The sequence below is a fragment of the Magnolia sinica genome, chromosome 2 (assembly GCF_029962835.1).
Source record: "Magnolia sinica isolate HGM2019 chromosome 2, MsV1, whole genome shotgun sequence".
NCBI classification, from domain to species: Eukaryota; Viridiplantae; Streptophyta; class Magnoliopsida; order Magnoliales; family Magnoliaceae; genus Magnolia; species Magnolia sinica.
The window spans coordinates 68,133,651-68,143,493 of record NC_080574.1 but is presented as its reverse complement, the minus strand read 5'-3'; the positions used below and the strand labels follow the sequence as shown (position 1 = coordinate 68,143,493).

General features: G+C 41.5%; 1 non-coding gene across 1 annotated transcript; it reads left to right on the top strand.

Annotated features, from left to right (window-relative positions):
* The first annotated feature begins 1,427 nt into the window (after nt 1-1,427).
* Nucleotides 1,428-1,534, top strand: LOC131238219 (small nucleolar RNA R71). Its single transcript, XR_009167627.1, has one exon. It is a non-coding gene; the product is annotated as a small nucleolar RNA R71 (small nucleolar RNA).
* Nucleotides 1,535-9,843: the final 8,309 nt, after the last annotated feature.

The following is a 9,843-nucleotide window of genomic DNA, read 5'->3' as shown; positions in this document are numbered from 1 at the left end:
ACAACCAAGTATGACAGGGATTTGAGTGCTCATTCCATGATGGGTTGAGTGTCCAGGACTATAAAATCTACTGGATAGTAAAATTTGTCAACCTGGACCAAAACATCTTCTATTATTCCTCTCGGTACCCAAATTGAGCGATCAGCGAGTTGCAATGTAGTTTTGGTGGGTTGTAATTCACCAAGGCCTAGTTGTTCATAGACTGAATAAGGAATCAGATTTATGCTCGCCCCCAAATCAAGAAGTGAGTGTTCAATCCGATAGTTTCTAATCACGCAAGCGATGGTTGGACTGCTGGGATCCTTGTATTTTTGTGGCACATCTTTCTTTAGGATGGTACTCACTTTTTCTATCAAAAAGACCTTTTGTATGTTTTGTCGTCTTTGGTAGTGCATAGATCTTTCAGAAATTTAGCATATGAAGGAATTTGTTTAACGGCAACCAGTAGAGGGATGTTGACCTTCACTTGTTGAAACACCTCTACAATATCCTAAGAGTTAAACAGAGGTTTTGGTGTAACCAACTGTTGGGGGAATGGAGCAATTGGCTTACCTTGAGGTACCGGTTCTAAACCATGTGGAGCAATGCTAGTTCTATCATTCTCATCTACTTCTGGATCTTTAGGCGTTTCAGCACTTACCGGAATAGTTTTGTCAATTATCTTCCCACTCTTAAAAGTGGTGATGGACTTAGCTTGCTTTATTTGATTTAAAGAGCTTGGGTCACTAATTTCACATTGTGGTTTAGGATTAGGGAGAGGTTAGGCTAAAAGCACCTCTTTTTTCCCAGTCGTTAAATGTGACTCAATCCGTTGAATAGCCTTGGTGAGGTCTTGGAAGGCTTGTAATGTGCCTTGATTGAAAAGCTCTTGATTTTGGATGTGTTTTGAAACTGGATCCTCCTGAGGTTTCTTTTTTTCTAAAAATTAGTTAAGGATCCCTTAAGGTATAGTGGTTTATTCATTCCTTCAACTGAAATTTGGATGGTTTCTCTAGCTAGAGTTGTATATATTGGAGGTGGTCCCTTTAAAAGGCCTCTGGTAGTTGTTTACCGCATTCGATTGCTCATTTAGAATTTCTTGAAAAGCAGGTATAGTTGGGCAATTTTCAGTAGTATGCACGTTGCAAGCACAAATACCGCAAACTACTTCCTCAGCCTTATCCTTCTTAACTTTCATGGCCTCGAGTTTTCTTATGGGATTGGCCACTTTAGCATTTATATCATCTTCCTCTTTCAAAACATACATTCCTCCCCTCTCCTTTGGTTAAGTTAGCTTAGAAGTGGTATTGGGTTTTAGGGAGATGTCCCATGATTGTGCGTTTTCAGCAAGTCTGTCAAAATAATCCCCATTACACATTGTCTCGACTAATTGGTACATGAAAGATGTCAGTCCATCATAGAAGAAATTTGTTATGCACCACGTTTCAAAACCGTGTTGTGGGCATGAACCGACAAGATCCTTGAACCGCTCCCAACATTGGAATAATGTTTCATCCTCCTTTTGGGCGAAGTTCATGATTTACTTTCTGAGGGTGTTCGTTTTATGGTATGAAAAGAATTTCTTTATGAACTCCCTTGCCATGTCATTCCATCTACCAATAGATCATGGACATAGAGAATGTAACCACGTCGTAGCTTTTTCTTTCAAAGAAAAGGGAAAGAGTTTCAGCCTAACCGTGTCCTCAGTCACATTAGGAAAGTATAAAGTGGTTATTATCTCATCAAACTCCTTCAAGTGTAGATATGGACTTTCAAATTTAAGTTCATGAAACTTTGGAAGGAGCTGGATCACTCTTGGCTTGATATTCATATTTCTTACATTCTCTGGAAAAATCATGTAGGAAGGTGCGCTCACCCCCACTGGTTGTAAATAATCTCAAAAATATGAGGCGAGGGTGCTTGATGCCTCATTCTCATCCTCGGCTTCATCAACTGGAGGTTAAGGAGGATTTATAAGTTGATTTGCAGCCATAACTTCAGTTAACTCTGAGGATCTCGAGCGGTGTCTAATCCGGTGATGGATAGGCAGCCCTTCGACCAATCCTCCTTCACTTAAGAGACGTCGAGTGTTGTCATGGACCCACTTGGGCATGAAAAACTCTCAGCCCTCAATTTCAGAATTTTGAACCTAAGACCTAAAAATTAAAAACTATAGTGATTAAGAAGTAAGAAAGAGAGTTAGAACGAAGTTACCAGGTATGAGTTGGTAGGTCAAAATCCTACCAAACAAAAATAAAGTTAGTTTCTAAAAACAAAGTAGAAAAATTCCTAACCTAAAAATAGAAAGCAAATAAACCCTAATCTTAACTTAATTCTAAAACCAATTAAATTCAAAAAAATGCAACTGCTAGTTTCCTGCAATGGTGCCAAAAACTTGTTCACAACCCCAAGTGTAGGGTCGCAATGTAGTAATAATTTTGGTGAGACCGAGGTCGAACCCACATGGACTGAACTTGTACATTTCTGAAGGCAACTAGAAGTAGAATTAGAAGAAGATGTGAATCTAAATATGAAATTATAGAGAGAGTAATTGTGAATAAAGTAGTTAAAACTGATAAATTTAAAGATAGGAACTAGGGTTCCAAGGATCCACTTGCAGCTATCAGGTTGTTTCCTTATTTGATTCAATGAACACAATTACAATTGAAGTCCTATCCTATCTAATTGGAAGATATATCAATAAAATCAAATATGAACTTTCCTTGACCTAATGCTCAATGAAGGAGAATTATGAGGGTTGGAAGGGATTCCATCACCAAACTATGCCCTGAAGACAATGGCTAACAATAAAATTTACTAATCCCACAATCTCAAAATAAGAAAAAGAATATACTCAAAGCTATTGTAGATCTATTATAATTTGAGTCACAACAAACCTTCAAAAAGTGAAAGTATTCCTTAAGTATCGAATTAAAATAAAAGAAGTTCAACAAGAACAAGAATCAAAATAAGAAAAACATCCCAACATGCTATAAGCATCACCTCTTAGCCCTAGCTAAGAGATTGGGCCAACCATAAACATGATTGGATCTAAAACCTTAGAAGAAAGCATTAAAAACAAACCATGAAAGAAGAAAAACTTTGGGGAGGCTCCTCCACCTTTTGACTCTGCTCCTTGAAACCCTAGATATCCCAAAAAGTTTGTAGGAAACCTATATTTATAGACTTGTCCAATCAGTTTCACAAAACTGCCTCAATTTACACAGTCCGCGTAAATCTGCATAACATGTTCAATGACATCGAACAACCTTCGATGTCATCGAGCGCAAGTAAATTCTGGATGTTGGGCCTTTACGCACTGTGTAAGTTCTTATGTCATTGAACCTTCCTTCGATGCCATCGAAGGGTCTTCAATCCATCAAGAATGTGTTCAAAATTATTTAGAAATTTCGATGCAATCGAACGGGATTCAATGTCATCGAGCAGATCTTCGAGTCATCGAACAGTTCTTCGAGCCATCAAAAAGATGTCTTCAATTTGTCCAATGACCAATCTTGATTTTCATGTAAAAATTCGATGTTATCGACATGTGTTCGATATCATCAAACAATGATTTTAATGTCATCGAACTGTGGTCTATGACACAAATAGTGAAGTAAATTTCAGCGCTTTATTCTTTCCAGTTTTTTCCTTTTCCACTTGATTTTCTTAGATCTTGAGGTCTTGAAATCTTCAATCTTAGTCTCCAAAGATCCATTCCTTGCCTTGGTGATTCTTGAGCATTAAATTCATGCTTTTAACATTCTTTTTAATACAAGCTCTCAAATTCACCTTGCAACACAAACACGCATAAAGTATACCATCAAGCAGTATCATGTTCATAGAACCAAGATATAAATTGTAAGACCCATATCCTAGACCATACCGTTCTTTAAGCTTCCGCGGTCCTCCTAGTTGATTTCTGACAACCCTCGACCTGTATCTGATGTTTGTACGCTATCCTAAGTCGAGTCCTGCATACCAAAATCGGCTCAACTCGAAACTTTTACCCTAAGGACCACGTCGTCGCCACGGTTCTAATGCCGTGACTCGCGCACCGATCCAATACCCGGGCCACAAGATGTGGGCCCGCGTTCAGTTTGAGAAAAATGTGCTGCGTTGCTAACCCCAAAAGAATCCATCGCATCAATCACATCAATCCCATCAATCAAGTACACATCACACCCCATCACTCACCCATCCCTAAGTACAACTACCCATCCCCAAAGTCAACTCTCCCCATCACCCATCACTTACTCACCATCCCTCTCTCCCATCACCTCTCTCTCTCATTCTCTCTCATTCTCCCAAGCAACCTAAGCACCCAATGTCCATGGCTCCATGGAGAAGCTAGTGTGGCCCACCTTCCTATCTCCCATCCCCACCCTCTAAAACCTATCTCGACCATTAAATCGCATCTCTTGGAGCTCAAGAGATCAAGGAGGCTAGAAGATTTCCAACGGTGGGTGATTTTGTTTGGTTTTGATGATTTGAGGGCCGACCTATGGTGGGACCCATCTTGATGTATGATTAGTATCAAAGAAGAGTCCATAGTGGCGGGGTCCCTTCATTACTCTGATCTCTCTCTCTCTACCTTTCTTTTTCTTTCCCTTTTTTTAGAGATGATGTGGCCCACTTTATCAGTTAACCCATGTCATCCAGCCATCCATCTAGACATGCTAGGTAAGGCCGACCTTGATGTATGGATTTTATCACACCATCCATCTGACAGTGGACCCATCTATGTGGGTCACACCTTGATGTTTATATGTTGTCCACCCCGTCCATGCATGGGACATGGGGCCCACCTTGATGAAGTGCTACTTAGCACGTGGGCCATCACACTGTATGCGTTTTATCCCCGTCGTCCATCTGCTTGGATGGTTGTACGTGAATCCACCATGATTTATGTATTTTATCCCCTCTGCTCATTCATTTTTTGGGTGTGGGACCCACCTCACACGTGCTACACGTGTGAGGGTCCAACCCACCTTGTGATATGTATTCTGTATCCTGCCATCCACATGGCTAGTGGGTCCCTGCAGCAGTGGCTGCTGGATGGGCGCCAGCAAGCTCTATGAGCCCCATCATGACGTATGTTGTACTGACGTAGCACCAGCTGCTATATTGACGCAGCAAGCTGGGTGGGGTCCAACAAATGATGTATGTGTTCGTCCATCAGGACGGTGGCTGGTGGAGCCCACCTTGATGTATATAAATCTAAACTGCCCAATCCATGGACGGTAGTACCACCTGATACATGTGTTGTATCCTAACCGTCCATTCATTTGGACGTGGTTAGCTAGTGCAAACCAACTATTTAGCTACAGTGACGTCACCAGCTTAGTAGACCCCATGAAATGTTGAGTTTTACCCACACTATCCATTCAAACGGTGGGTCCTACGTTGCACGCAGTAGCTGCTGGATGCAGCAGGTTCTGTGCATCTGATCATAAGGTATGTGGTATATTTGAACTGTTCTTCTTTGGGCCTCCATCACGAGGTATGTATTATATCCGAACCGTTCATCTGTGTGAGACCCACACATGATGCTTATCCACACCGTCCAGTGGTCTGGACGGTGGGGACCACCTAGATTATGTGTTTTACATCCAGGCCGTCCAAGGCCTGGATGGTGGTTGTCAACGCTGGTTGTCCTGAATAAAAATAAAATAAAATAAATGATAATTATGATAATAATAATAATATATTTTTATATATATATATATAATATTATGGTGGGCCCCATGTGGGACCCACCTGATGCTAGTAGATTAGTTGGTGCATTTCAACACCAGCCACATAGCTGATGGAGACGTCAGCCATTTCTGTGGAGCCCACCTTGATTGTGTGTCTTATATATGCTGTCCAACGGAGCCTGTCACGATGTATTTACTTCATTCACACCGTCCAGATTGTGTCGGACGGTGCCGGATAATGTTTGGATAGTATTGATCATCGTTAGTGGGCCATGTGCCCCATAGAATGATAGTGTATAGTGACACACCTGTTATACCTTCAACTATTAAAATGATTTTAGATGTAATCTAAGCCCACTTGAGGCCCATTGGTGCGGCCCATCCATGAGGCCCATGGGTAAGGCCTGATGTGATGTGTTTATGGCCCATATGAGGAGGCTCATTGAGATGTATTTTCGGCCCATGTGTTGTAGCCCATGTATTGCGGCCCATTTGATGTAATACGAGGCCCGTCGGTGTGGCCCATTAATACGGCCCATGGTGATTGTATGAGGCCATGGGCCCACGATACGTTTGGCTCTATGTGGACCACTCCTTGGGAGCAATGTTGGTTAAATGTCCACATTTAATGGGCAATGATGGTTTAATTTCCATATTGTGACCTTCCCTTAGGCCTTATTCAGCCGATATCGATTATCAAGGCCAATTATCGAGGCCGATTTTGATTGTCGAGGTCGATTATTGAGGCCAGTTCCGATTCTGATTATCGAGGCCGATTGTTGAGACCGATTTCAATTGTTAAGGTCGATTCCAGTTCTAATTGTCGAGGCCGATTCTGATTATCGGGGTCGATTCTGATTGTCGATACTGTTTCCGATTGTCAAGGCCATTCCAATTATCGAGGCCAATTTTATAGGCCGATTGTCGAGGCCAATTTTGATTGTCGAGGCCTATTGTTGAGGCCGATTTTAATTCCAATTGTCAAGGCCAATTATCGAGGCCGATTTTGATTCTCGAGGCCAATTGTCGAGGCCGATTTCGATTGTTGAGGTCGATTTCGGTTTTGATTGTCGAGGCCGATTCCGATTTCGATTTCGATTCCAATTATCAAGGTCAATTATCGATGCTGATTCTGATTATCAAGGCTGGATATTGAGGCCGATTGTCGAGGCCCAATGTGATGTATATGTGGCCCGTATTTAACGCCCATTGTTATGTGCATTCGGCCCGTGTTTTAGCCCTAATGTGATGTATATGCGGCCTGTATTTTAGGTCCATTGTGATGTGTATTCAGCCTCTGTTTAAGGCCCAATGTGATGTATATGGGGCCTATGTGATGAGGCCCATTGTGATGCATTTGAGGGCCAAGCGATGGAGCCCATTATGATGTATGTTAGGCCTATGTGATGAGGCCCATTATAATGCATTTGAGGATCAGGCAATGGAGCCCATTATAATGTATGTTAGGCCCATGTGAAAGGCCCATCGTGATGTGTATTAAGCTCTTAAGTGAGGCCCATGGTGTTATATATTTGGCCCTTGTGTGAGGCCATGGGTCTACTATATCTTAGGCTCTATGTGGGCCATTCCTTGGGGGCAATGTTGGTTAAATGCCCACATTGTCGAGGTCGATTGTCGATGCCGGTTATTGATACCTATTATGAGTATGTGATAGCATAACATCATGATACATGCCCATACGCATCATCTACATGTTTGTTATGAGATGTGGTTGACCATTGCATATGTCATTGGATAGGTGGTTTATGAGACTCCCTGATAAGTGGAGCTATCCCACATTAGTGCACGGTATGCGCAGGATTGATACATGGCTGGACTACATGACTCATGCATCTTGCATTGTGTGATTGTGATTACTGTATGCCCTAGCAACATCAGGGTTGTGACCTCCACAGGCATGTCGTGGATGGTCAGATGGGGCTCCGAAAATGTTTAGTTCGAGTATCTGGGCACTTTGGATATCCATGGGTGAAAGTCCATAAACCTCCGAGGCTAGGAGATACCCCAGCGTCTAGACTGAGTAGATACATGAGCGCCTGAGTGCCGAATACCAGTAGGCCACATCTCCCACCGTGTCGTGGTCAGTTGGAGGGGGTGTAGCCTTATTCACCCGAGTGAGGGGCCTATAAGCTAGTCTGAGTTTGACCAGCTCCCAAATGGGTCCGCTATCGATGAGCTGGGTAGCCATTGGTATACTACTGGCAGGCGGGTAGTGAGGTCTTTTCCACTCGTTATGCTACACGGCCGGCTAGGGCGGTAGCCAGCTTGGAGTGTACTAGACCCCAGTGGTGATCCCAAAGATGTACAATACTGATTTGTGGAGCAGGAGTTGCATACTTGATATTATATTCATTCATCCATTCACTATCCACTTGGGCTGGTGGTGCGCAACTAATCATTATGTATACTTTTGCAATGGCCAGGATTTTGGTTGGGGTACGTGACTAACCTAAGATCAGGAGCTTACCACATTGAGTTTATGTATCCAAATTTAGGTATAGGACTGGTTTAGATAGAAGTCCTTTGTGATATGCCCCATAGCCTGTGATATCACATACTACCATCTCGAATTCATACTGCAGCTTAGTCATTTCATTCGCACCACATGTTGCATATTGCATTACATCCTCGGCATATGGCATTCTGGGTTGCTATGTTTTTGCATTTATATGACTTAGATGAGGTTGATGGTATTCGTAGCTCTTTCGAATTGCATATTGTATTGTATCCTCGATATATGATATTTGGTTCATTATATTTTCACATTACATAACCGATTTACATTACTTTCTCAGTATATGACATTGGTTTGCTATGTCTTTTCATCGTATATCCTGGATGAGGTTGATGATATCTTTATGGACCTGTCAGTATTTATGCATACTCTGATATCGTATGATTCATGATTTTACCAGTATTTTCGATATTGTATAATTATGGCATTACATTGAATACTTGGCACTTACCTTATGCACACACTTACACCACCCTCTAAGCTTTCTATAAGCTTATGTACGATAGATGCGTGCAGGTGATGTTAGGTTGTAGCAACGTGGAGCTTGGAGCATTTAGTTGACTTCCGGAGCTTTGATTTTGACATATGTATTTTCCTTTTAGCATTGTATTCAAATGTTTATATTACTAGATATGTGATGATGATGTTGCCTTTGTGATTTGGGTAAACTTGTGGTTATGCTTCTTACAAGATAAATGTATGTTGAAAAATCATCCTTGTAGGATCCCAGGATCCCAGGATTGGAACCTGGCATATGGGCGCTGGGAGCCAAGAATGGGGTACTACGGAGACTGTCAGCACCGGATTCGGTGATCGGGATTCTTGTGAATCAGATTTCTGAGTTTGGGGCGTGACATAAATGGGAGAAAATATGTAATATTTGACATTCAACACTCATTGAATTTCATGTTAGGCTTGTTCAATTTCAAGTTATCCTCGCTTAATTTCAAGTTAGGCTCGTTCAATTTCATGTTAGGTTTATTCAATTTCCTTTGAAGCTCGCTCAATTTTATGTTAGCCTCGCTTAATTTCATGTTAGCCTCGGTCAATTTCATGTTAGGCTCGTTCAATTTCATTTGAAGCTCACTCAAATTGATGTTAGCCTTGCTCAATTTCATTTGAAGCTCACTCAATTTTATGTTTACCTTATTTAATTTCATTTGAAGCCCGCACCTTTTTATTTTAGTCTCGCTCAATTTCATGTTAGCCTCGCTCAATTTCAATTTAGGCTTGTTCAATTTCATTTGAAGCTCGCTCAATTTCATGTTTGCCTTGCTCAATTTCAAGTTATTCTCGCTCAATTTCATGTTAGCCTCGCTCAATTTCATTTGAAGGTCGCTCAATTTCATGTTTGCCTCGCTCAATTGCATTCTAGTGCTCAATTTCCTTTAAGGATCATTGAATTTCATGTTGGCCTCGATCAATTTCCTTCGAAGCTTGTTAAATTTAATGTTTGCCTTGATCAATTTCATGTTAGCCTCACTGAATTTCATGTTTGCCTCGCTCAATTTCCCTTAAGGCTTGTTGAATTTCATGTTAGCCTCACTCAATTTCCTTTCAGGCTCGTTGAATTTCATGTTTGCCTCGCTCAATTTCCTTTGAGGTTTCCTGAATTTCATGTTCACCTTG